We start from the raw sequence: 26,954 nt of genomic DNA, 5'->3' as shown, positions 1-26,954 counted from the left end.
TGACTTACCCATCAATTTTGATTATCCTGCTGATTTATTTCTGATTACCAAGGTCATCTCCACATTTAAAATGCAATTTATCTTGTCAGAAATGTTACTGATGGGGTTTTTCAGAGACTCAGGCCAGCCTCCAGCTCTCGCCGTTCCGGAGCTGCTGGCAGGGAGCCCGCCGGCCCCTGCTGCACCAGGCAAATCCCCAGGGGTCCACCAGGACCCACGGACGCACACCCACAAACCCTGCTCTCTCAACCCGCCCCACAGGCTGGGGGCTGCTAGAAATCAGCAGCGGGGGTCAGCTGCAGCCCCTGCTTTGTACCCCGTAACTCCCCCCAAATAAGCCCAGGGGTGATGGCAAAGCTGCAATTGAACAGGCGCACGTGGAGCTGTGTGACAGACTTACACATTATTGCCTCCTCACTGGTCAAGAGGTTTTGGTTTTGCACCGAAACATTCATTACATGATGTAAAATAGACAAGGTTTAGCTTATTTGTTGCCTTACACTTGGGGCAACAGGCTTTTTATCTGAGTGTGTTCATTACCCGAGCTAATAAATATTTTTAACATAAAGTATTACCTCCTTCAGATTTTTGGAAACCAACCAAAAAATAAACACATCCGTTTCCTATTGTTGGTTTGGAGATATTTTAGGGCCCCATCTTTATTTTTAACCCTGACTTTTTCCCCTTATCCAGCAGTGGAAAAAAATTACGAGTCAACAAGAAAGCACAGGCAACAGCATGGAACCTCTGGTTTTTGGAACTGTGTATCTAACACAGTTTCTCTATGTGGAAAATTGTAAATAAAAAAATAAACAAAAGAAAACCCCAGGCCAAAGCTGAAAAACCTAACATTTACTTGTTTTAAAAAAATAATCTGCAACTAGCAAAGAAAAAAGATCATGTGGACATTTCAAAATCAAAGCGTTTTCTAGAAAATGTCAGTAGGAAAGATGACTGAAAATCTTGGGGGCAGAAAGGTTTAGGAAAAAGGATGCCCCCATAATCAGAAAAAAAAAGTCTCATTTTGGAGGTATTTACTGCCTGCTTATGAGCAACCAGATTTTACCAGCACATGGAGACCCTTCCTCAACCAGATGAACTAGCACAACATCTCCAATTTGTACCTGTACCTACAGGTACAGGTGTAGAGGAGGAGCTGTGCTCTCCACAAAACCCAGTCACTCAGTGAAGAGCTGAGATCATTCCCATGGGAGAAAAGAAGGATGTCCAAAATGGGCAAACCAGGATGTTGTCGCCTGTGGTGACAGGGAAAGCTCCTGCATGAAATGTCCACCCAAGTCTTACAAGACGTGTTAGCAACAAGTTGACATGCAGGTGGGCATGAACAGGAGCAGGCGCTTGCTGAGTAAGTGGTGGTTACTGGCCAGGCCTGGAGGAAAAACTGACCTGGTAGAAGAGCATCAAATGAGAGCCATAGTCACTTACTTGTGACACTGTCCTTATCTCTTGCACTGGGAGTGCAGCAGCGCCAGCAAACCCTGATCCTAACACTACCCTTTGTGGGCAAATGAGGGGGGGACTTCATAGCCCTCTCTTACTTCTCAGGGGCAATACCCAGAGAAAGGCCAAACCCCTGCTTGGCTGCAGAGATGGCTCACGACGTACTTAAAAACGCCCTTAGGAATTGCAGGGGAAGGAAGGGACAGAATAAGGGTTATTTGTTCTGATAATTGGTTCTGTCCCCATTTGCTCAGTTGCAGCCCAATTTGTGGGTTTGCAAGATCGTCGTAGGGCTGGCTTTTCACTCTGCCTGACTAAAAATGATTTTCCCAGCTTTTAGGAAGAAGACTTGGACTTTAAAACTATTTGAATAGCTAATACTTTAGAACTGCAATTATTTTTTTTTTTTTTAATGGGGTATGTGTTTCTTCCTTCCCCACTTTCTATTCTTTGAATGCCTGTGGAATAAGTGAGAGGAGGTTACTGGCAAACATACCCAGTAAAGGGTTAAGGGAACTGGTCCTGTAGTTTGCACAATTTCGAACTTTGTCTATAGAAGGGAGGGACTGACCTCTGAGCTCAGCTTCCTCCCCAGGATTTCCAATAGCCTTTCAGGACCTTCACCCCCACAGTTGCTAAAGGTTTCAAGACCTTTTCCCAGTTCACTTTCCTTTCCTGGAGGAAAGTCCTATTTTCTAGTCCCTGAATGCTTTGGCCCTTGAGTGGGATCATGAAATAGCCCATCTTTGGTTCACAAGGTACAAAGAACATGGAGGCTGATGGGGAACTGAAATGACAAACTTGACTTTATTTCATCGAGAAATTAGGGTGCAATGCCCGTATCAATACAAGGCAATACTTCTTCATGCCTCTATTTACAGTGCCAAAGAGCAAGAGAGAACAAGTGAGTAAGCAAGTGAGAGGGAGATTAACGAATACAATATACAGGAGCCTAAATTGAAACATCATTTTTCACAGGAAGAAGGCTTTGGCAGGGCTCATGCTGTTTCTGATGTAGTGTCTCCAGTCGGCCCCAGGAAAAGTTGGCTGCAGTTTCTCAGAACCTGCCTTTTGAGACTCAGCGACTGCTTTTCTTCCCACAGATCTGATTAAGCTAATTGCACATTTTCTTTAATTAGAAGAACGGAGGTCATTTATCTGCAAATGGCCTGAAAAAAATGGATGTTGTTTTAATGTGGACTTTTTTTTTTTTATCCTTGCTTTTACTAAGGTGTTTGTCTTCTTTTCACTCTGCTGCTTTCAGCTACCCCATTTTGCGAGGGCTAGGCACGCTGGACCTGGCATCCTGACAAATTCTTAGGGAGCTTATGAGACTGTTTTATGGGATCCAGTCACAGGGATTTATACCATGAGGAAAAGCTAGAGCTGAAGAGATCCTCCTCCAGCCGCGGTCTGAACTGAAGCATAAATGAACTGAGTCTCTGGGTATTTGAGCTTTTTTTTTAATTCTCCGTTAAGCCTGGCCTGCCGAAGAAAGCACATGGTGCCACACCAGAGAGGGTCTGTATGATAAACATAGGGGTGGTGGGGACCAAGATTATGGGTGGCCTCCAAGCAGCAGGGACTTTGAGGTGAAGTGTGAACAACTGAGGCTATCTTACTACCACAATTTGGCATGGAAAAGCCTCCTTGAAACAAGGTAGATGACAGTACCTTTAAACCCTTGCAAATGCCTCATGCCAAAGATAGAATTGTGTATGCTCTCAAATTTCCCTTAAAGACAAGCTGCTGGACTTGGATATTTTGCACAGTTGGTGGATGTGACAATCGCAGAGCTATGGGTGAGCCAGCACCAGGGGTACGGAAAAAGAAAGCCAGTTTCAGTGATTCGTCAACTCCTGCACTGCCAAAATATCAGTCTCAAGAAGGCTGTCAAGAGCAGATCCTCCATCACATTATCCCTATTTGTTCCGTAAACCAAATAAAAAGGGCACACTGGACATTCAGGGCAAAAAGTCCCTCCCGTCACTCAAGTCAGTGAAAAATGCTCAAAAAAGGCAAGGAATTAATGTGTGGGGGGTGAGATGGGTGAGGAGAAGGGAAGCTGCTAGAGCTGTGGTTTAGGGGATTTCCTTGAGCAGTGGACAACTCATCCAACCTCTGCAATGTCTGGTATGTACTCCATCTACTGCAAATTGCAGTGACTTTGAAGACATGAGCATGGGGGGGGTGATCAGTACCACCATGCGCTAGTACCACCATGGCACTGTACCTGCTGCTAATGAACACCACAGAGTACTTATTTAGTGTTCAAACCATCGTATTATCCTGGGTTCGTTGGCTCTCCATCCCAGTGAGGTGTCAATGTGGTAAGAGCAAGCGCAACAAAGACTTTCCTTTTTGTCTTGGTAGGCACCGATGACCTTTTTGTTAGTTGTTCCTTCCTCCTTGCCAGGAGATGGGCTGTTCAGGGTTATTGCTGGCAATTGCCCAGCCAGTGACCAAGGTGAAGACCCCAGCAGGCTCAGGGATGGGGAAGCTGATCTGGATTGTCACAGCAGCAGCAGCACACCCAGCTTCCCTCCCCTTCCCGCTCACTGCTGGGGACCCCTGGGCCTCTGTACAACTGTCCCCTCTTTCCTCGTGGGCTTGCTCTTACGCTGCGCTCCTGCCTCCATTTCTGTATTGGTGCCTTCAGCAAACACCAAAGATGATGTTAGTTTTTTATTATTCCAAAGTGGTGTCAAGCAGCTAAAGAAATGGGCTCTATCATACAGGGTTTGCCAAAACGTAAAGCAGTGACATCTGTCAGTAGTCACTGACCACTGCTGCATCTGGCTGCCTCCCAGTGCGACTGGAGCAGCCATCCGGGAGCAAGCAGCTATGCTCAGCTGGACCTGGGAAGCCCTAGTGTTGGCTGCTGGGATTAACCCATAGGGCTTCATCCACCCCTTGGTGAGGCCTCATCTGGTTGTGTGTGCATATGCTGTAAGGAGTTATGGTATGGACATGGCCACAGCCTGGCTGTGTCCACCCTGTGCGTTGTCAGAGGTTGCTCCCACGTGGACAGAGCATCACTCACCACCTTTGTACCATCCACAGCCTATCCAAAACCTCTGTACCCCTGGTGCCTCATGCCAGCTGTTAGGCTGGCTGAGATATACTGTGTGCTTGTCTCTACAATCCCATTTTCATACATATCTTGCCTGGGTGCTGGTGGCAGTCTAAGCACACACATCTGCACCCACATCTGTTCATGATGTCCCCCCATCTCCCTTTTTCCTCTCTGTCTCCCACAGAGACACGCCATGTGCTTTTCCGACTGACCTTTGGAAAGGCGCTCAGCAAAAATAAATGAAGATCTCCTTCCTCAATGGGAAGGCAGAGTCAGGATCCCACAGCAGCCGAGTTTTCCAGGCAAGGCAAGTTTTTGCAAGCAGGCAGGGAGGTCAGGTGAAGCTGTGCCGGCATTTGCCCTTTGTGCCCGGGGTATGTGATGGGCTCTGAGCCCCTCTGGACACATCCCATCGGGAAGGCAGACGTGGCAGTGGAAGCTGGCGGGGGCTCCCCACCGGGCAGCGAAGAGGTTAACCGCAGAGCTGGGCAGAAGAGGCCACTGGGCAGAAGACGTTCCTGTCTCACGTCTGAATGTTTTAGCGTAGAGCTGTCGTGAAGCCTCGCAGAGCTGAGGGGTCCCTCAGTGGTTCCTATAGCTTTAAAGTGCCCGGGATGATTTAGTGGAGGGGAGGGATTCCTGATCAGAGAAGTGCCTTTTACTTTTTTTTTTTTTTTTAAACATGTCGCTGATCAAAGCGGTGCCAGGGAGGCTAGGAAGAGCAGGATCCTAATGGATCAGCTGTGTAAAACATGTCAGCAGACAAGCCCCAGTTCTCAATGTGTCTCTCAGGGAACAGCTCGCAGATTAGAAAGAAAACACACACACACACACACACACATGCACAAACCCTCCTGCTGACCTTGTGTCAAGGAGTTAAGTGTTATTTGGAAGTGATCGCAATCAGCTTTTTTTTTCTTTTTTCATTTATAAAACTCAAAAAATATTTTTCCCAAATATCCAACAATAATTCAAGAAGCGATGGAAGGATTTATACAAGTTAGACAATGACTTATTTGAGGCAAACTAAAACCATTTGGTAGAAAAGCGCAGTGGACTCTATTGTTATCCAAATGAATCATACCCCCCACTTACAGACAGGATTCTCTCCCCACTACCCTTACAACCATGACATATCTGGATGTACATGACCCTGCCACTGTTTCATTTTGGACATCTTTTGGCAAGGTGTGGAAAAAATATTTCATATTTTCTTTAGTTGGTAACCCATTAAAAAGACAACCTCTTGTTTGAGAGAGGGAAAAGAAAATGGGAAATTTATGTTAACTGGAGACAGAAAGAAGTACTTTTTAACGAGTGGGGCAATAAGAAAAGTGGCAATTAGATATATGAATACACATGAAAGGTGGTTTTACGTAAACGTTGATAAAAATGGTGTAAGATTGCCCTGATAATGCTTGCTAATCCCTTGTTTAAAATAGGCTGCAGACTTCTGCAGGAGTTGTACTTGTTGCGTGGAAGACTTAGGGTCTAATTCTGTAAGACTTTCCCCTGTAATCTGAATGGAAAGGATGTGTGTGTTAGCTAGGTAGGCAGCATGAACCCGAAATGCCCACTGCACTCAGAACATCTCTTCTGTTGGTTTGACCCGTTGCACTCACCCCATTGTTAATTATGGGTCCATGTTGGGCTGAATCCAGTGTGGCACAACAACCTGTGTAGGGGGTAAGCTCAGGAGGATGGACAGAGTTTCAGATCACCTTCAGCAACGCAGGTGGTTTACTTGTGCTCACAGGTCCTCCCTTCTGATGCCTAAGCGACATAGTGGCAATGAAAAGCAAACTATCCTCCTTGGCCACTGTAAAGGTATGAAAGCAAAAGCTCTTCTCCTGCTTCAGGAGGTCATGTTGCACTACACCACAAGGCAGGGATAGGAGGTGAATAGAATAGAATAGTTCAGTTGGAAGGGACCTACAACCATCCTCCAGCCCAACTGCCTTACCTCTTCAGAGCTGACCAAAAATTACAGCATATTATTAAGGGCATTGTCTTTTCAGAGAGAAAGCATTGTACAAATGAGAGTCTTTAACCACAACCTTCCCTCTTTCTCCTTTGCAGGAGATTTTTTCCCACAGACCAACATCACAAAATTTGCTACCTTTATAGGTAGAAACCCTCCCAGGCCATTTTAGCTGCTTTAAAATCCCCTTAACCACATGCCTGTTGTATCACCCTGACCGTAACTAGAGCTGTGGAACAAAGCTACGGTTTTCTGCCAGCCAGCAAATACGAAGAGGTAGTTATTTGATAAAGTAGCTGAAAACCCGGGGTTACATAAACAAAGAAAGAGTTCACTTCACACAAACATCAGCATTTCCACTAGAATAAATCTGTAATGCTAGCTTTCATCTCAGGCTGAGAGAAAAAAAAAAAACCAAACCAAAACAGCCTGTAGAAATATACAGTGATATGTAATTATTTGCTTCATATTTTGTACACATTAACTATAGCAAGATTTCTTATGAGGTGTATATTGATTTATGGTTATGTCTTTCAGTGTATCTTGTATCTGAATACAGTTTATAGGTTTCTTTTTTTACAGCTTTCCTGTAATTTAGTATATTTTAATGAGTTATGAACCCAGTTTTATCTGAAGAATGTTCTCCCAGGAGCACGGGAGGCAAATAACCTCTTATGCCTGGCCAGTCTGGGTGCAGTGGCTGGGGATGGCCGTGCCAGGCAGCCACATGGCGCACATCAGCTTTGGGAACAGAGCGGATGGCCACCGGGGATGCTCAGGTGCCGGGCTGTCCCGGACTGGGCTTTCTCTCCACGGTGTGTTATTTCATGGCGGCTGCAGGTTCAGACCAGGGTCCCATGCCTCTGTGGTGCCCTGTGGTGAAACATCCCACCTGTCCTGCTCTCAGGAGTGTGGGGACAGCGAGGGCAAGTGGTCTCTTCCCTACGGTCACTCCTCTTCATGGGTGTGCTTCGGTTGCCTGCCACAAAGGTGAAGTGGTGTTGGAGGGTTTTCAGCTTCGGGGTGGGACTGCGGTGCATTGAGGAAGGCCCAGAGGAGATAAGAGGTGGGAAGGCAGAGCTCTGTGGAGGAGAAATATCTCTTCTGGAGCTTCAGTTTTAAGCAGTGAGGCCTCAGCTGCAATGTAAGAGTCTGCATCCTAGACCAAATGCCGGAGATGGTGATGGCCAACATGTCTCTGTGTGCTGGTGCCTCTTTGGGGGACAGGTCTGGCCCCACTTCAAGGAGGGACAGCGGGGCAGTGGTGAGCCAGTCACCAGGTGCCCAGGCCACCCTCCAAGAGGGACTTGACTGGACAGGTTGGCAAAGTCCTGGGAAACTTGAGCAGCAGTGACGGGGGGAAGAGGCAGCTTGGCCAACAGGCTCATGCTTTGATCTTTTGGATCTGTTGGAAAGTTTGATCTTTTGGAAAGTCTGAATGTGGAGCTGGGCAACGGGGACTACCTGGGGTTCAAGGCAGTGATATATCAGATCTCTTCTGCCTCTGCCTGTCTGCTCCACTGTTGCGTATTTGGACCTCTTGCTGAAGAGGAGATTCAATCCTATAAAATCGGTACTTTTTTGCAATGGAAGAGATTTTCCCATCATTTGGATAATCTATTTTCGGTGCGATGATTGATACTGTATGCTATGTGTGAACAACATTGTACTCTAACTGGAGACCAATTCACCATTCATTTCTATTTAAAATCCAGCTTTATCACCGTAGCAAAAGTATAGACTATAAGTGATCACCATGAACAAATAAGGAGAAGACAGATGCACCCTCTTTCATCTCACTTCAGTCCTGTTTACACTTCAACCGTTTTGCCACTTGATCTTCAACCTCTGAATAACAACTCTAACCTCAGTATTTCCTACTTAGCTAAAAATAAAGCTACACGCCTTTCTAGTTCATATGATATTAAAGACCACTTTATGCATTCAGATAAAGCATTTGCTTGCTCAAAGCCTGTTTGCCAAATATCTCTTCCATTTATCAAGAAGCTGGCTGGATCCATCGCTCCAAAAATAGGTAAAAAGGTGGCCCTTCTTCCAGGTAGGAACTAGCAATGGGTAAGTCTCTGAAGGTCTGTGAGTTCAGTTTGGTTATGACGATGAAGGGAAAGTTTGGATGAGGAGTTGGGTTTCACTTTGGCCTCCAGAGAAGGTGCAATTAGCTTGGGAGGCTCAGTCCATGGTGAAGAAGACACTGCTTCTGGTAGGGGTTGGCAGGAGTCTCCTGCCTCTGGGAACTGGACTTTCCTCTCTGAGGCGACTGCATTGATTGCAGCAGAGGCAGCAGAGATTTACAGCAGCCTGTGTGAGAAGAGAACAAGGATACGCATCTGCAAATAAACGCTAATGAGATGTTAAGATTAAGAAAAGGCAGGAAATTCCAGAAGTTGGGGCTGCTACTACAGCATCATTAGTTCTCCTGCAGTGTGGTGTGTATCCAGCAGGGAGGGGGCCTGGGGGTGCTCCTGGCCAGCTTAGTGCCACTGCCAGAGACTGCGTATGTGATCTATTGCTTCCCTGCTAGTGAAGGACTTACCCCTGCACTGGGCAAGACGGCAGCAGAGGGCGTGCATCACCCCAGAGGCAGTGCCAAGAAGTCGTATGACTGGTGGTGACAGGGGGATGTGGTAAACAGCAGCCTTTGGCTCATCTTCAAAAGGCCGTAATCAAAGTCTCGTTGGTTGTGACCCCTATCATTGCAGACCTGCATCAAGCAATCAAATTAGCAGTGCTTTCAGCATGTGATTCCTTGGGGTTGGGGGTAAGGGGAAGGAGGAAGGTCCATCAGCCATCACAGTGATCACAGTCAAGAAAGAAAGTACTTGCTGTGTGCCACGGTGGCCAGGGGCGGACAGGGCACATGCCACGCTCAGTGGCAGAGGTTTGGTGCAAGTGTGGTGAAAGTGTGATTGCGGTGGGAATAATCAGCCTGTTGGGATGGGGGATGGAGATGAGTAGTGGTGACAGACTCGGACAAGAGCTCCTTCATTCCTGGTCCCACGCACATAACAGCAGGGGGTCCTGGATGTGCGTGGCTGTCAGGGTTTGCAGTCTGTCACTTTTTGTGACCTGTGCAAACCTGGCAAGCCAGCCTTTGGTTTCAGATCCCACCCAAATGCTGAATGGCAACAGCCTTGGTGAGGAGGCTGATGTTCAGCCTAGGCCAATGGTCTCCCTGATAGATGGTGAGACTCGTGCAAAGATGCAGCCTCAGGACGTAACCTCCTTCTCTTCTGGTTCCACATAGTCTCTTAGAGAAGAAATATTGTATCCTACAAGACCTTCCCCTGACTTTCTGTTAACCTGTTACCCAGGCTTGGTTGAAGACCAACTTTGTGTCCAAGAAGAGAAATAGCTCAGCAGCCAGAAGGGTGTCTGTTCCCCTCCTCTGAAAAACACTGCATGGAAATGTTTGACTTAACCTGACCTACAAATTGGAAGAGCATCCTGAAAACAAAAGCTGGAACTAAAAATATACAATCCCATTGATGCTCTATTTTTCTCCCTGTACAGGAGAAATTGTTTGCATCCTGAGCTGTTGTTGGGATAGTTTATTCATATAGGTAGGGGCAGGAGTATGCACATGTAATAAAATTTCCCCCCCTTTCTTTTTTTGTGGATGAACTTAAATGGCAGCTGAAGGACTGAAGGACATGCGTAAGAATATTTCTATTGGCAGAGGTTACTGACACATGACACATTGCAGAGCTGGATATTTTACAATGTCTGTTCAAACCAGTTCAGCCCCTAGTGTGAACTGACTTCACTCCACCAACTAGGACAGGACTGCACCCCAGCTGGGGAATCACGGATCACGGAATCACGGAGTTTCAGAGTTGGAAGGGACTTCTAGAGATCATCTAGTCCAACTCCCCTGCTAAAGCAGGATTGCCCAGAGCACATTACTCAGGACTGCATCCAGGCGGGTCTTGGAAATCTCCAGAGAAGGAGACTCCACAACCTCCCTGGGCAGCCTGTGCCAGTGCTCTGTCACCCTCACCGTAAAGAAGTGTTTCTGTGTATTTGAACGGAACTTCCTATGTTCTAACTTGTGCCCATTACTCCTTGTCCTGTCACCAGGAACCATTGAAAAGAGCCTGGCTCCATCCTCCTTCAACCCACCCTTTAGATACTTGTAAGTATTAATAAGGTCTCTGCTCAGCCTTCTCTTCTCCAGGCAAAAGAGTCCCAGCTCTCTCAGCCTTTCCTCATAAGGCAGATGCTCCAATCACTTAATCATCTTAGTTGCCCTTCGCTGGACTTGCTCCAGCAGTTCCCTGTCCCTCTTGAACTGGGGAGCCCAAAACTGGACACAGTATTCCAGTTGTGGCCTCACCAGTGCAGAGTAGAGGGAGAGAATGACCTCCCTCGACCTACTGGCCACACTCTTCCCTATGCAGCCCAGGATTCCATTGGGCTTTTTGGCAACAAGGGCACATTGCTAAGTCATGGATAATTTACTGTCTACTAGGACCCCCAGATCCTTCTCCTCAGAACTGCTTCCCAGCAGGTCCGCCCCTAACCTATACTGGTGCTTTGTATTCTTCCTCCCCAGGTGCAAGACCTTGCACTTGCTTTTTGTTGAAGCGTTACCTCCACTCAGGTTCACAGCACCAAGGACAACTCTCAAAAAGACCACAGAAATACCTGCTCTAAACTGCCAAACACAATTCTCTGGGATATGTAGGCACCGTTCCTTCCTAAGAAGGTGCAGCACGCTGGAGAGTAAACCGCCCATGAAAACATCAGGGATATTGGGTCCAGGGGGCAAGGGGCATCTCAAAGGGTTTTTGTTAATAGCAGCACAACTCCTGTAGAGCTAAAATGATACCGATGCCGTTTTATTGATGTGGGAGTAAGCACAGCGCATGGGTTTAGGATGATCTGGCTTCCCAGTCCTAATGAATGTTGTGGCAGCGCAGCAGAAGGCATAGAGACAGTGAGAGACTGAAAGTATGTTAAAATACCATTTAGACAGAGGTAATGGGATCATAAAAGCTAGCAAGGGTGCCCAAAGAAACAAGATCCAAACAGAGGCTAATTAAATATTGTAGCAAAAACCTGACAAGGTGTTTCTCTTACGATATTAATAACTGAATATTAACTAAGAAGAAATATCTTAATACTCAAAGGAGATTTAAGCCAGTACAAATTATTTAAGCATTCACGATGAAATGTTGTTAGGAACAGGAAAGTTAAATTAGCAGAGGCTGCAGTGAGTATTTGTAGGGGAGACAAGGCTTCCAAACCTCTTTTCTCTGGGATTTTGGGCTGGGTAGGGGCCCCCACTCCGTACATGAAGGACCAGGGCAAGCACATGCTTACCAATGTCAATGTTCAGCTAAGTCTCCTGCAAAGCAAAAGGCTCAGGTACAATGGCGATGGGTCTACCAGGTCCAGCTGGAGTACAGGGGAAGGGAACTTCATATGTCTAGAAATGCTGAGGAACAAGATGTCAGACGGACCTTCACCCATCCGTCCCCCATCCCCCGCCCCCCATCTGTCCCTGAGTTATTCACGTCCAACAATGCGAAAAGGCTCTGTTTGGCTGTGGCTCAGCAGATTACCACTACATTTAATAGCTGTCTTTGGTATGACGCCGTTCGCCTTATCTCCTTTCTCCTTTGACTCGGCCTTTGAACACTAATCCACCTTCTAGCGCAGCCTGCACCCCGCTTCTGCTTGATCTTTGTTTGCCATAAATGTGTAGAGCTCCAAGGATTTTAGGAGCAGTGTCTTTGCTGCTTGGGCCCACGCCACTGCAGCACTGAAGAGACATGTGGATCTACTAGCTCCTGTAGCTTACTTCTGGGTTTACCCACGAAATGAGTCAGAGTTTTCCTTCCAAGAACCAAGTACTGGTCTTAAGCTTTGATTCAGACCCTTTTCCTTTTTTTTTTAATTTTTCTTTTTATGTATGTGTATTTATTTGCAAGGCAGTGCAGCACCTGAAAGGAATAGATGGTGTGAAAGTCTTCCCATGCCTACCCCTGACACATATGTATTTACTCTCCCTTCCTTTGCACATGCACACACACACACACATGGGAGCAGAGTTCAATAGCCCTGTCCCACCAGTGTTTAAAGCCACTTGGCCTCTTTTAAGCCTTTAAATAAAATTTGTTGTGTGCATGTGTGTGGTAGTGATTTGTTTTGTTTTTTTTTTTTACCCCTTTCTGGCACACCACTGCCGGATTGCTTGCATATTTGCTTGAGGAAAAAAAATGATAAAAGATGTTTGGCATAGTTTTCATTTAAAAAGGCATCCAGTGCCAGATCCAAGCATTGAAAACAAATGTGTGGCTTAACTGTCATTTACTCCAGGATCATGGGAACTGCCGCCTGATTTTCCCAATGTGCGACCGCTAGCGTGCTCTCCCGTGGTACATGAAGCGCATGGATTTGACCAGCTCGGTGCAGCTTGAACATCACGGCTGCGCCTCCGGGTGACAGCCTGGGCGCTGATGTCAGTAGAGCCACACCTCCACCACCGTCCCCGCCACCGAGCTGTCACGCACGTCTCCTGCTGCTGAGAAATCCTCCCCTCGCCTTTCGCTGTGTTGTGACCAGACAATGTGTATTTGTCCTAATAATGTGAAGTTTCAATGTGAAGAGCTCCCCTGGCCGGTGGCACTGACGGAGTGTCATCCTGGGGCTGCAGGCATTTGACCAGAAAGTGATTTTCGGGGCATAACGCGGTAACGTGGTAGAGGGGGGAGCTTGCCCCAACCTGCACCAGAGGGGCAATGAAAGACAATTTTAGGACATCTGCAACTGGCATGACGTGGCACCTTTTCTGTCTTTACCTACAAGCTGTGGCCAGGATCAGCTCAAAACTCAGATCCTTGGGGCTGGCCGCATTGGGGGCATCATGCCCTGGCCCCGCGTTCCCGCAGCAGCATCGGTCCCTGGGGTACAGTCACAGAGGGAGCTCCCTGGGAGCACCCTGCAGCTCAGCGTCTGTCTGCTGCACTCGAATCAAAGAGATCTGCTCTGGATTTCACTGTAATTTTTGCAGAAGGAAAATTCAGTCTGTAAGAAGTGCATGTAGTCCTCTGGCAGCCGTCAGCTCTGCTGTAATGCCCGGCTTTTATTGACTTATGTGCAACGGTCAGCTAGGACCTGAGCTTCCATCCGAGGGCAGGGAAGCAGGAGCTAGCTTTAGAGACGTGGTGATAAAATAGAAAATTATGTACAAAGTAAAAGGGTCAAACCCCTAATCTGAAGTGTTCTAGTCAGCTTGCCATGCTGGGTGTTCCTCCCGGACAGGAGATAACCCCATCCAAAGAGTTTGGGAGACAAAATTCAGCAGAAAGGGAAAAAAAAAAAAAAAAAAAAGAAACAACCCACAAAAACAAAAACAGAGTCAGAGACTCCAGAAAGCAGCTCTTAGTCTGTCTGTTCCAGTCTGAAATAAAGTCATCCTTCTTAATTCCCAGCGCATATTGTTCCTACCAAAGAGCAAAACCTTAGGAGGAAATCACATCAGTGAAGGGAACGCCAGCTCCTTTGTACTATTTTTCAACCCTGCCTTGGGAGCCAATAATCTGTCATCCCTTGAATAAACAAGCACCTTATCATATCACAAACATTTATTTAACCCTTTTCTCCTGAGCTTTTACCAGCCAAGCAAAGTGGCTGGGGGGGGGGAGGGGGGTAGCCCCATCCCTAGACTGCTCTGGCAGAAAGGACAAATTTCCTGTATATTACACCCAATCTGTAAAGTGTCAGGCTGCCCTTCTTCAGCCTCCATGAAAAGCAGCAGCTTGAATCCCTGCATTTCACATAGCACAATCAAATTTTCCTGTCCCCCCCCTTCCATCCCTCCCCCGGTACATTAACGCCTCCCTCCCTGGAGATGTACCCTCGATTCCATCTGAGGGTCCATCCAAATGGAGCCAGATTTAATTTCTTGGAGGTTGGGGGGAGTGGGGGGGTGGCAAGGGAGATTGTTTACATTTCTTCTTTTAACAAGAGACTGTGATGAACAGAGCTTTTGATTCCAAGTTGCTGAGGGTTTTTTTTTTAAGAGATATTCTTTGACTCTGACATCATCAGAAAATGGAATCAGCAAAGTATGTGCATTTCCTCAGCTCCCACAATATCCATTTTCTCTCAGTGGATGTTTCTTGTTTTTCTTTTCCAGTGTTGCTCCCACACAATGGGGCCAATTTTTGTTCAGGACAAAGAAAATATAAACAGAGCATGGATTTGGAATATGAGCAAGGCCTCCAAGCTTACAGAAATCTTCAGTCATGGGGAAGGGCTACGTTATGTTAACCGTCTGCCAATAAAGCTTGGCTAACAGAGTGCCGGCCAGTATCTCCAGTTGCTTTGCTGGTGCATCCAGAAGGCTGCAAATGCCAATGGCCAAGACTGGCTCTGCGAATTAAATTCTTGATTTAAACTTGATGGAGTCCCTGAGCATTTGATGTTCACATGTTGCAGGTGAGGCCAGCTGACCTGAGCATAGCTTTTTCTCCTCACCGTAGTAGGGTATTATAAATACTGAGCTCACCAGCCAAAGTCCAGCTGTCAGAGGAGAACATCCCCACGTAGGAGAGAGTCAATTACTAAAGAGTCAAACCGGCTGTCCTGTGGGGCTTGGCATGTACCCTCCTAGAAGCTTGTGAATTAGTATGTGGCATTAAAAATAATAATACTCCCCTCACCGACTCATCTTGTAGCTCAAAACAAGGATAAAAATCTAGTGTTCAGTCACGGAGTCCAACCTCCTCTTCCAAACAGCTTGGGAAGCCCGTGCTTTGAAAGGCAATTCTTATTTTAGGCAAATTAGCTATGTTTGCTGCTTGTGGGTAGACCACAGCATGTGAAAGTGTCCCCTCCTGCAGCTCCACGAGTGACTTGCTCACGCTGGCCTTGGACATCAGCCAGCCTGGGATGGCCAGTCCCTGGAAGAGAGAGGCGGCTCACTGGGGGCTGCCAGAGCCGAGCTCTGCTGCATGCCCCTCTGAGACAGGGGCAGGAGCAGGTCCCCCCAGGCACCCAGGGCATCCACATTTTCATGGGAGAGTCTTCATGACAGCGAGTGACCCGGGTCTGCATACAAGACAGCACTAAGCTGCGACAAGCTGATTTACGCTAGAAGAGTTGATTTACGATGGATGATATAAACCAACTGCAGTAAGGGCCTCATATCTCCGGGCTCACCGACTGCAGCTCAGAAGCTGCTGGGAAATGCCCTGTGAAACATTTATCTAGATAAAATAATGTTCAGCCGTCAGCAGATGAACTTCATTGACATCCTCTGAATCCACGGGCTGACAGACCTTGTACTGAGCAGCACGGACACAAGTTGGCTTATTAAAAGGCTGAAGTCTACAGACAAACCCTGCCCCCATGGAAACGACTAGGACTTTGGTTCCGTTGGTCTACTCCAGGTCTTCTCTTTGGTCTAACACCCTTGCCTGCTGAGATGAACAGGCTGGGATGAGAACTGACCCAAGGGAAAAGGAATAAATATAAGTAAACAACAAGTCAACTTCCAAAAGCTGTTTACATTAAAAATATTAAAATGGAGTCTTTTAGCTCTTTCCCATTGCTTAATGACTAGCATGAGAATGAACTATTTGCAAGTTTTCAATTTGCCTGAAGATTTTTTTATTCGGTATTTCCACCCCTTAGCAAAATGAATAACACTGTAGTCAACCAAGACTCAGAGGAGCCGTCAGTGAAGAACTGGGCAAACGAAAGCCTCACTTGGATGAGGCTGGGTGACTGCCCATGGGATGGATCCAGAGGCTCCGGGTCTGTGGTCCATGATTTTAGCATCATGGCAGCATTTACATCCATCATCGCTTTTGAGTCTGAGTATGTGACTGGCTAATGCAAACATGGAAAGGAATTCTGAAAAAATATCCTGTGAGGTCACCAGATGACACCAAAAAGCAGTCCTAAGGAGGAGAAAGAAAGCAAGCTGAGGATGAAGTGAGGGTTTGGGCCTGGAGAAGAAATGGCAGACGGAAGTTGCAGAAAGGCTGGGTGGAATCTGTGAAAGCTGGGTTCTCCTCGCGAAATACTGTCAATTTAAAGGAGAAAAGTACTTTTTTTCATAGGAAGCTGCTCAGCTCTGAAAACTCCAGGGTGGCTCACGATCACTAAACTCTGCAGCTGAAACAGTCCCAGAGCCAAATTCATCCCCAGCAAAAACGCAAGTTAACTTAACCTTATACTCTTGGAAATAAAATCAGCACTTATCCAAGGCTGAAGAGACACATTGGCTTCTCGAAGTGCTTCCCCCACCTGCAGCAGGGAAAAGGTTTCCATGTGAAATGGAAGGCACAGGGGAGCGCCTGGCTGGCGGGCTGCTGTTTCGCTTCAACGCTCGCAGCCGTGCCTGCAGAGCCCCGGCGTACACAGCGCGGAGCTGGCTCCTTGTAACCATGGGGAGAAAGGATAAATGGATTATTTTGGAGTGATATGCGTGTAGAACTCATGCCGCTGGAGAATGCAGCCAGGCTATTTTTAATGTACTGCTTCATTTTGCACCTGCTACCATTACAGAGTTGTTTTTGTTTCCATTAGAGCCACTTGTCTTGAGGAGTTTATAACTCCTATGAAACGTGTAGTTCTGGGCTACATCTTCGTCCTTAGTTCAGGAGCTCAGTTTTTAATCATTTAAAAACAGAAGCAGGTTAGCGTGGTGGCATTAAGAGCACATGAAGGGGCGTTTTGAATAATTTTACGGGGTTTTCATAATTGTAATTCCTGAAGGGCAGTTTAACATAGCCTCCTTTATTCATTCTGAAATGGAGCAACACAGGCTACAAGGACCTCTCCCTAAGGAGCTTGCAAAACCAAAATTGCATGAAGAGTCATTCTCAACTACTTAATCAGCCACAATATTGCAATAAAATGATGAAATAAGAGATAAGAAACCTCGGCCCTTTTTCCCACTCCCTCTGTGCGGAGGGCCAAGTGGAGCTTAGCATCTCTTTGAGAGGTCGGAGGCTGGTGCCTGGCGCAGAGTTGTGTTGCCTCAGATCACACACTCCCAAATACCATCCCGGTGCAGTGCTGGGGATGAAACTCACTTCAGCAGCCTGCTAGAGCCCACGAGGGAAGCCAATGTAGAAACAGCATGCTGTTTGCTGCTTGCCTCCTGCCACCTTCTCCAGCAAACACCAAAACTATTTGGGTTAAATTGTGATCATGTTGCAGTGTGATCCCACTGAGAATTACTGTGGGCACACTGAAGTCCCCAACACCTGGATGTCTACAGCCTTTCGTGGTCTCTCCCCCGGTCATGCCAAGGCCAGGGCTCAGCAAATGCTCCCTGTGGCCTGATGCCATGCCGCGAGTGCTCCCATGTTTGGACAACAGCACTCTGAGCAGAGTTTCTGCTCTCCACGAAGCAGAGACAACAGTAAGAGGATTATTTTCAGGTGTTTTCTTCCTGCCACAGAAAGCCGGTGACCTGGTGGCCTGTTAAATGGCTTTGAGGCATGGTGTGCTTGGCTATGCCAGCAATGATCGGTCCGGGGGCAATTGCCAGCACCCACAAGGCATCTGCAGCACTGCAGAGCACCCACCAAGCCTGTTGGACATCTGTGCTTTTGAGGCTGGGCTCCCTGGAGGCCCTCTCAGTCTGACCCCTGGCAACGCCGTCTTGCTCAAGACCGTTTGCCTGTTTCCCTTTTCATGTTCGAGCTCTTGTCTGGGCTCTTCTGCAGTCAGGATAGTGATGGGGGAGGTCTTATATATCACCTCCATTATTAATAGTCCTTATGAAGTCTCACCATCCCACACATTCATATTTAAAACCAGGAACCAGGGCAGGCATGGCACAGGGTAGCTATTTGGAGTGGCTGCTCACCTGCACCAGTACCAGTCGCCTTTGGGGCAGAATCACACCCAGGGTTCCCATGAAAACAAGGTCTGGGGGTGATTTTTGCCCTGTGCATCCCAGGAGAAGTCAGGAATAATGGTGCAAAACCTCAGTGCCAAATATATTTAAGCAGACTAGCCCCACGTCTTCATGAATTAAGCCAAATCCCTAAATCCAAAGCATTCTGAATTCAAGCCATGGGTTTGGGTCCTTTATCTAGATTCATTTGGACAATAAAAAGGCATTATTTCTCCCCAAATATTAATTCAATTAATTCAGGCTCCTAGACCAAACGTATTTCAACAGCCCTTCCACACTCTCTCCTTGGCTTTCTGCAAATTCCTGTCCAGAGACTTTGCCGGCAGTCATCCTGCCTAGACCAGAAGCGCGAGTGCTTAACCATCTAATTGCAACCATTCCTGTCAGGAAATCACAATTAATTACGCAGGCGATTGCAAGTTTGCACACATTTGGAGTTTGCAAACATTTCATCCAAAATGTGTTAACCTAATGAGATGCCACGGACACCAGCCAAGGGGGGCTGCAGGCTCTGCTCCCGCTGTATCCTAGTAAGGGAATCCTCACACTGCAGCAGTCCCACTGGGAGGATCAGACTCGGGCCACTGAGTCCTTCTTATCACGGCTGCCTGCCAAATTCTTCTTAGGAATAAGTGTCACTTTGTGGTACCTCTATTTTCCTTCCCAATAAAATAATAATTTGGCAGTGCCTGCGATGATGATAGTAAATCAGTGTAAGACAGCAGAGGTTACCGATAAATTCAACCTATTTATCAAGCCACGTCACTTAGCTATGTTAGCTGCAAGCGGACGTAGGCTACTGTACTTTTAGTTTGCTTCAGAAAATGAAGTAGGTAAAGTTCTCAGGAAAAACAGGGAAACATGACCTCTCTTTATGCCAGGAGGGAATTACTGGTGGCTGACCTGCCTCTGTTGCGTTAGCAACCACAGCCACCATGCCTTGTGTACCAGTGTGACCATCGCCTGGACCAGCTACGGCCCATGAGACAAAAAGCAGGCGTCCTCCCCGCTCTTTCTAGTACAACATGTTTTGCACCCCCCTGACATGATCTGTTGCCCAGCACCCCAAGACATTTCGAGCCTTTCAGAGTTTCAGGGACAAGTCAGTATGGAGGCTGGACAGTCCTGCCCATGGGCTGGCCCAGAAGCATCCCGCAGGTTCACACTAGCAGCTGGTTTCTCTGCTGTGCTGCTGAAGGATTGCAAGGAGGAGTGTCCCCAAAGGTCTTGACCACCATCTCCTTTTGTTCCTGCAGTGACATCCATCTGATTGCTGCTGAACCTCTTTCCCCACCATGGGATCAGGGCACCGTGATAAAGATCCTATTAGAAGTAAAACCTGCAGTCTAAATTCTATGAGTGAATCACCCCCTCTCTATGGGTTTTACAGTGTAGGACAGCAAGATTTACTTTGAACTTGGTATTACAATTTTAATATGTCCCCCTCTTCTGCTTATATCTTTCTTTCACTTCTCCTTGCATTTTCCTGCTGTATTGTAGTTCTTTTCAAAGAGGGAACAAACAGGTTATCTTAAGAACAGACCACAGACTTGAAATCTGCCGTCTGTTTTCATAAAAAAGAAAAGTTTTTCAGGAGGATAATCATATTCGGAAATGATGTGACTAAGTGTTATCAGGTTGTCATGGTGATTGCAGTCTTTTAAAAAATGTCTGTATTGTGGTTCACTAATGAGCAATATATTAACTAAACCAAACACTATTTGTCTTTTCAAGTATTATTCATATGCACTACTGAATTAAATCTCTTTTCTTTTTTTTTTCTGCTATTGGAATACTGTTCTTTGTCTTATAAACACTGGAACTGAATTCAGGCAATAAACAAGAGCAGAGATAACTTTGTCACCTTTGCTATATTTCACACCACTGTGTCAAGCTGAGCCTCACATTAACCAGCCTGCAGTAGCAGATACTGTGCATCACTTTACCAGCAAAATTACTTACATAAGGTAGAACTTCAGACCTGCACTTTCTGGCACTTGAAATTTTGTTGGTCTCAATTCCAGTGTAATTCCCGCCATATATCTCACTGGTGTTAGGGTTTACATTTGCATAACATGCAGATGACAAGCTGGAATGCTGAAGCAATGCATGATATGGGCAGGTTCTAACTTTGAGCCACCCATACTACCTCAAACCTTTAAAATTCACCTTCCAAGTCCCCTACGCCCCATATGGTCCCTGAGGGAGCTTTCCTTCTTCTAAATGGGCATGGAAATGGTAGAGACGAAAGTACCTTTCAGTACTCATGGACACGTCAAAGCATGGTCTGCCTTCAGAAACCCTTTGGACTTTGGAGCTCTTCCCAGCAGGTTCCCTAAAACATCTCCCAGAACGAATCTACCAGAAGCGAAGAAGACACTGGGGTTTGGGAGGGCCAGTGAGGTCACACCAGAGTGGAGAATATGAAGACATCCTCAGAGGTTTCTGAACATGAAACTGTGCCATCCCAGGCTCAGGCTTGATCAGGACCTTCACTACACTCAGAGAACTCTCCTAACACTGCACTGAGAGTGGAAGTAGCTCCAAATGCTGCAGAGGATAAGACAGAATTAGGACATCAGCCATAAATCACACTTTTGCAAAATAGTTTTAGGTGGTACTCTCTTATCTTTCTGAAATGAAAACTGTGCTTATGTTCGTGACTCTTTTGACACAAGCTAAGATGAAAATCCCAACTCCTTCAGTCTTCCCTGGAGCCTGGTCCTGCCTGAGATCTGCAGGAAATTCATGATTTTGCCTATGTCTCCTTGCAAAGCAAGTTTGCTGGTAGGGAATGAGAGAACTGAAAATACACTGTTCAGATGTTTCATGTTCTGTGGGGAAGAGGTGACATTACTGCACACACTTAGCCCTTATATTACACGTTCTTCCTTTGCAGTTCACACTAACCTCCCAATTGCCATCCCATTAGTTTTTCAAGCCTGCTGGAGGAAGACCACGTTGACTGGAACATAATGACTAGCAATTGGATTAGTTAAGTCTTCCCAGGCATTTTGCAACTTTTGTTTATAGAGTTGTTTAATATCATGACTCATTCGCTTTATTTTTACCCAGTGAGTAATATTTGGTACTCAGACGTGTTTTCTTTTTGTAACATGCACGGCTTTGTAACGTGTCTTTTGAACACAGAATCTCCCTTGCTTCAACTTTGCTCTACATAGATAGAATTTAAAGACATAAACCTTGCTATTAAAAACTCATCATTAATTAATTATGCCTAACTACTCTCAACAAAGTTTTTGTGTGTCAAAAGAGTAGTCCTGGCTCTCCTCCTCCCCCCTATATTTCCCCTCCTTCTCCCTACCACTACAAGACTATGTTTGGTTGGAGATTTAGGTTGATCTGCAATTCCCGCTGCAAATTCCTTTCCATCAGCAACTACAGCCAGAAGGTCTGAATAAGGGAAAGGTTTGCACTTCAAGAGGCTTCCTCTTTCCCTGGATTTTCAGGTTTGCTACTGTTTGTAGAGCAAGGCTGGTACTAGACTCTGCAGACGAAGTGGCTGCTAACTCATCCCTGTTCTGGCACTGGCATCAGACTCGGGTGCAAAACATTGTCTGGTTGATGGCCCTTCCAGAAATATAGGCAGCGAAAGCAAGGAAAGTATGTCTGATCCTGAAATATTTCCAGAGCAAAGTGTCAGAGAGGATAATGCTGACAGGACTAGCGATTTCTCTGAGAAGGAGAATGAAGTAGAGGAGAGCAGTCTATAAATCACTGCCGAGCAAAGCGCAGCATGGGGAGAGCTCTGTGTGTAGAGGACTGAAACACTCGGCCTGCTTCAGATGCAGGCGGGGAAAATAGAAAGAAAAAAAAAAAGATTATAGACTCGTGATAGGTTTTCTCTAAGCTTTACAATAGTCCTCCTTCCATAATGCTTGCCCTCCTGGCTGTGGTGGTGCCCTATCCTGCAAGCTCCCTTTCCTTTGGCTTTAACCTAAAGTAAAAAGTGTCAGTGAGACGCAGCCTTCGCTTCTTCAAGGACCCACAATGCAGAGCCTATGTGCCGCCTCTTCCCAAAAAGCAGCCCAGTTTGGGATGAGAGCCTTGCTTGCAGGATTCAGAGACCAGGGTTCAACCACCTCCTAACCACAAATGTCCTGGGCAGAGCCTGTCCCCGGTAAAATACAGGCCTTTTACTCACCTACCTCCTAGGCATGTTGAGAGGATAAATAGTTTAAAGCCCATGAGATGTTCAAGTATTATGGTCCTGGGAAGGATGTGGTACTGGAGATTTACTCATTGCTACCTCATTACTCTCTAGGCTCTAAGATTTCCATTTTGTGAACTATTCCACTACAATTCACGTTCATGTTTTTACCCACTGTCAGAAAATAACCAGTCTGGATACTTACAGTTTCAGCTGCATTTTAACACTTTAATATTTCTTAAAATGAAGCCAAACACTTGCCTACCTAGTTTGGATTATGTCAGTGGACGTGTAAAATGAACATGATAAACGGTGTAGTATAGAGTATATCCAATAGCTGACTTTTTTGTCAACCAAGAGAAACAAGGTGACTGTATAACAAAGTTACCCCTAGAAGAAGAATCAAGGCTGACAGGCAGCAAAAAGATTAGCTGCACTTGTTCGCCTGCAAAAGCTTGCTTTGTGGTATTACATTCTCATCAGTAATTGTAATAATGACTCTAAGCCTGAACAAAAGCCAGATGATGTTGATGAAGTCTTTCATGGAATTCAGTAGGCTCAGGAACGAGCTCTACATTTATAATTTTTTTTTCCCTTGCTTAACATTCGCAGGCTTGAGGCCAAACTTCTCCGGTGTTGTCCTGGTTTGAGGTAAAACAGAACCAATTTTCTGTTCCGTAATTTTACTTTGCAGCTAAGCCTCTTCTAACTAACCGAACTCTCTGAAATTAACAGCATATTGTTGAGTCACTGTTCACTCTCAGAGTGATAAGACCTGTGTTTATAGTTGATGCCAAGGAATGGTATGCAGAGAGGTTCCTGCTTATACGTATTGCTATAACAGCCAAGGGCAGCCAACTTTATTTGCCCTGTTGGTGGGTCACAAGCCGAAAAGCATAGGCGGGACGGACCTGTGGGGAGAGGTGGACAGGACAGGTGACCAACAGGGTATTCCACCCATCTGCATCACGCTCAGTATAAAAGCTGAAGGATCAAAGAGTCAGCTCTCTCTTCCTTCAGTGGCCTTTGTTGGAGAACTCTGTCTGTCTGTCTGCCTTTGATCCCGATCCGTGCATTCCAGAATCCAGATCTGGAATTCAGTTCCTGTTCATTGCTGAGTCCAGTCTGGGACTTTCCCGGTGCCTGCTGGTGATGTGATTGTCATCCTGGGAGATTGATACAGTTTTGTATATATTGTATATATTGCATTATTTTCTTTTTATTATTTAATTAATAATTTCATGAAAGTAGTTTAGTTTCTTCTAAACTCGTAAGCCATTTTCTCTGTCTCCACTGTCTCCTTGGAGAGAGAAGTGGGGGAAAGCATCTGCCATTTGTTCCAGTGGCCAGTCCAGCCCAAACCATGACAGGTATTCATGACAAGAAGCCAAATTTTCTATAAACGTCCCCAAGGAATATCCGCATTGTTGACCCAAAGGGCTCACTTTCCATAGGCCCAAGCGTGAAGGGCCCTTTGCAATGATGACTCCAAGTGTCAGACCTATCTTTTACTTCCACAGCGTGTGCTGACTAAACAGGGCTGCCACTGGCTTCCATATCTCTCCATATTTTCTGCTTTCTATTTCAGCCCTTCTGTCATCTCATATCATTTTCCCACCTTGGGTCACCTGAAGTTGTATAATCTGTACCTCAGTGATGTGGAGTGGTGTTGCCACAGATATCTATATACACACAGAACATGCTTTTGCTGCCACATTCATTATACTAAACAAACAGTTTTGATAGAGATCTTCTGTTTGTAATTATATACTTCCAAATATCAAACAATATTTTGTCAATGTCTCGTAATTGCAGCAAGTATAGCTAATTGCCTTTGCTCTTGTTCTTGGCCCAAACTTCCTGCATTAGAATGTATTTACAGTGGCTACAAAATAAGTACACAGTGCTGATTGAAATGTTGGATGTGTTTCAGTTATTGTTTATGCTTTACTATTTCTTCTTTCTTTATAAATTAGAGAGTCTGGAAAGCGTTGGGGATTCAGCCTTTATCTGCTGTTCAGGTTAAAAGACCTAGTAGCAGTGACAGGCCCTTTCCAAAACCATGGAGCCAAACACTTTCAGATCATGGAGAAATTTGGTCCAGATTCAAACTTCACAGCTTGGACTTATCTCCGTAATGAACTGAACCAACACCCAAGATACGAACAGCCTTGAACTCAGATCCCAGATAAGGATGTTGTGTGCAAATCCTTCCCTTAAAGCTCAGACTCACGATCTTTTCAGAAAGGGGCTTTCCTAATTTTAGTTGTTACTGCCTGTCTCCTCTTTGCCAGTGCCTTTGGGTGGGAGATTAGCATGTCCTCAGCTGAGCCAAGTGGATGGACTAATCCGCTTCAGTGCAAAGGCAGCAAAATCACTTTGAGCTGCCGCAGAAGGTGCTGCCAAGCTGTTGGCTTTACCTGGACGTGGTTTCCATTTGTGTGATGGGACCTCGCTGGGAAGTGGTAACCTCCAGTGAAGGGGCAGCAGCTAATGGCTTGTTTCTTTAACTGCTTCAGCCAGACCTGCAGGAATACCTCTGCCTCCATCCTGCCATGGTACTCAAAACTATGCCATTGACTTACACCAAAGCAGAATTTTGTCCCGTCTGTAACTGACAGGGGACCGATTGACAAAGCCCAGTCTATTTGTATCCCTAAGTCTATTTGCATGATTCCTTTGCAGATGCTTTTTACATGAGTCAGCTTCTGTGAAAGGAATAACACTGGTTTCACCAAGAAAATACAAAGGTTTGTTTTCAATACCATAAAATGTCTCTCCACTTAATTATTTCTGAAGAGATCAGACTTATGAATAAAGAGCCTAATAAGGAGCTGCCGTAGCTGGAGTGTCCCTGGGACTGCTCTTTATTTACAATAAAGCAAGTCGGATCAGGATTGGACCTGATGGCATGACTGCTAGCATTCCTGTAAATTCCAGTTGCAATTCCTCTTTCACATGTAACTTCACTTTTCCCAAAGAAGCCTGTCTGGCGTTTTATTTTTGTGTTTGGGCAGACTGGCGTGTTGTCTCTGGCTTTGTGAGGAATGCCGAGGTGGAACAGACAGAACACCAGCTCTAGGGGAAAAAGAAACGGCCATTGCTGCGGCATAAGGCTCCTGCCTTTCGTCAGCTAATGTCCTACCTCTGGTAGAGAGGCAGTTTTTCCCACCCACTTCGGCCTTGATGGAAACTAAAGGAAAACAAAATAGATTGGTATATACCTGGTCTGTAGATCATCGTGTCCTTCCCCTACTTAGTAAATGTTTCTTTAATTGGCTTAGTTAGCCCCCCTCACCTTTCAGCACTTCAGGAATGACTCTTTGAAGAGAGCCATGTACAGAGATTTAGTTGACATTTAGTGACACTAGGCTCTGCAGTCTCCAAAATATGACTGATGTCACTTGTTATGTTCCCTTGGGTCTCTGGGGACAAAGTCACTCTTACCCTGAAGCATGCATTGACAATCTCAATATAACACTTCTTTGACAAGAGTCAGGGGCCCTGTTCCAGGGTCTAATGTAATCTCTAGAAAGTTTCTAATCTGGGCATTGTTTGTTATTTATATTTCATATCTGGGCTTTGTGTTTGCCTTGCTGTGATTTTAGTATGAAAGTTGCTAATAGGAACAAAAATTCATACCTTTTTCTGCTGGAGGGATCTGCTGGGATGCCTATGCTCAGATGGGAGAAACCTTGTTCAAGGTGAACAAATTCAAACGAACCTAGGACAATAATCACGACCTGTATTTTTATTCTGCAAACAACGCCACCGGCACTGAGAAGACTGGGGCTGAGGTGCAAATGAAAATGAATTTTTCCCTAACTAAATTAATCTATTAAACCCACCCTTATCATGCAGCTACCTTTCACAGCACCACGAGAGGAGTTCATAAGCAGAGCGAGATACTCTTTGGTTTATTCCTTAGCCCCACAGAGACGGCTGTCATTATTAATGCTTTATTTTTGCCTTTATCCACTAGTTCATTTTATTTTCTTCGCCCGGACACAGATCAACAGAGCGGCCGATAACGCCGGCTCACGGCGAAGAGGGCTTTGATGCCAACCTTCTCCCGTCGGGAGCCCTGTCAAGCGTCCTTTCGGGGGTACACCCAAAAAAGCCGAGGCGCGGGGGCGTTGGGGGGCTCTGGGGGGTGCGGGAGGGTGCCCACGCGGGGCGCGGAGCGGTGCGGTGCGGTGTGATGCTGTGCGGTGCGAAGTGGTGCGGAGAGATGCGGTGCGGCGCGGTGGGCACACGAGGGCGCTCGCCGCAGCGCTCAACGCCGGCTGCGGCGGCATCGCCCGGCACCGCTCCCGCCCGGCGTCCTCCTCCTCCTCCTCCTCTTCCTCCTCCCTCCCCG

The sequence above is a fragment of the Vanellus vanellus genome (genome assembly GCF_965231255.1).
Source record: "Vanellus vanellus genome assembly, chromosome: 2".
Taxonomy (NCBI): Eukaryota; Metazoa; Chordata; class Aves; order Charadriiformes; family Charadriidae; genus Vanellus; species Vanellus vanellus.
Note: the sequence above shows the minus strand (reverse complement) of the source record.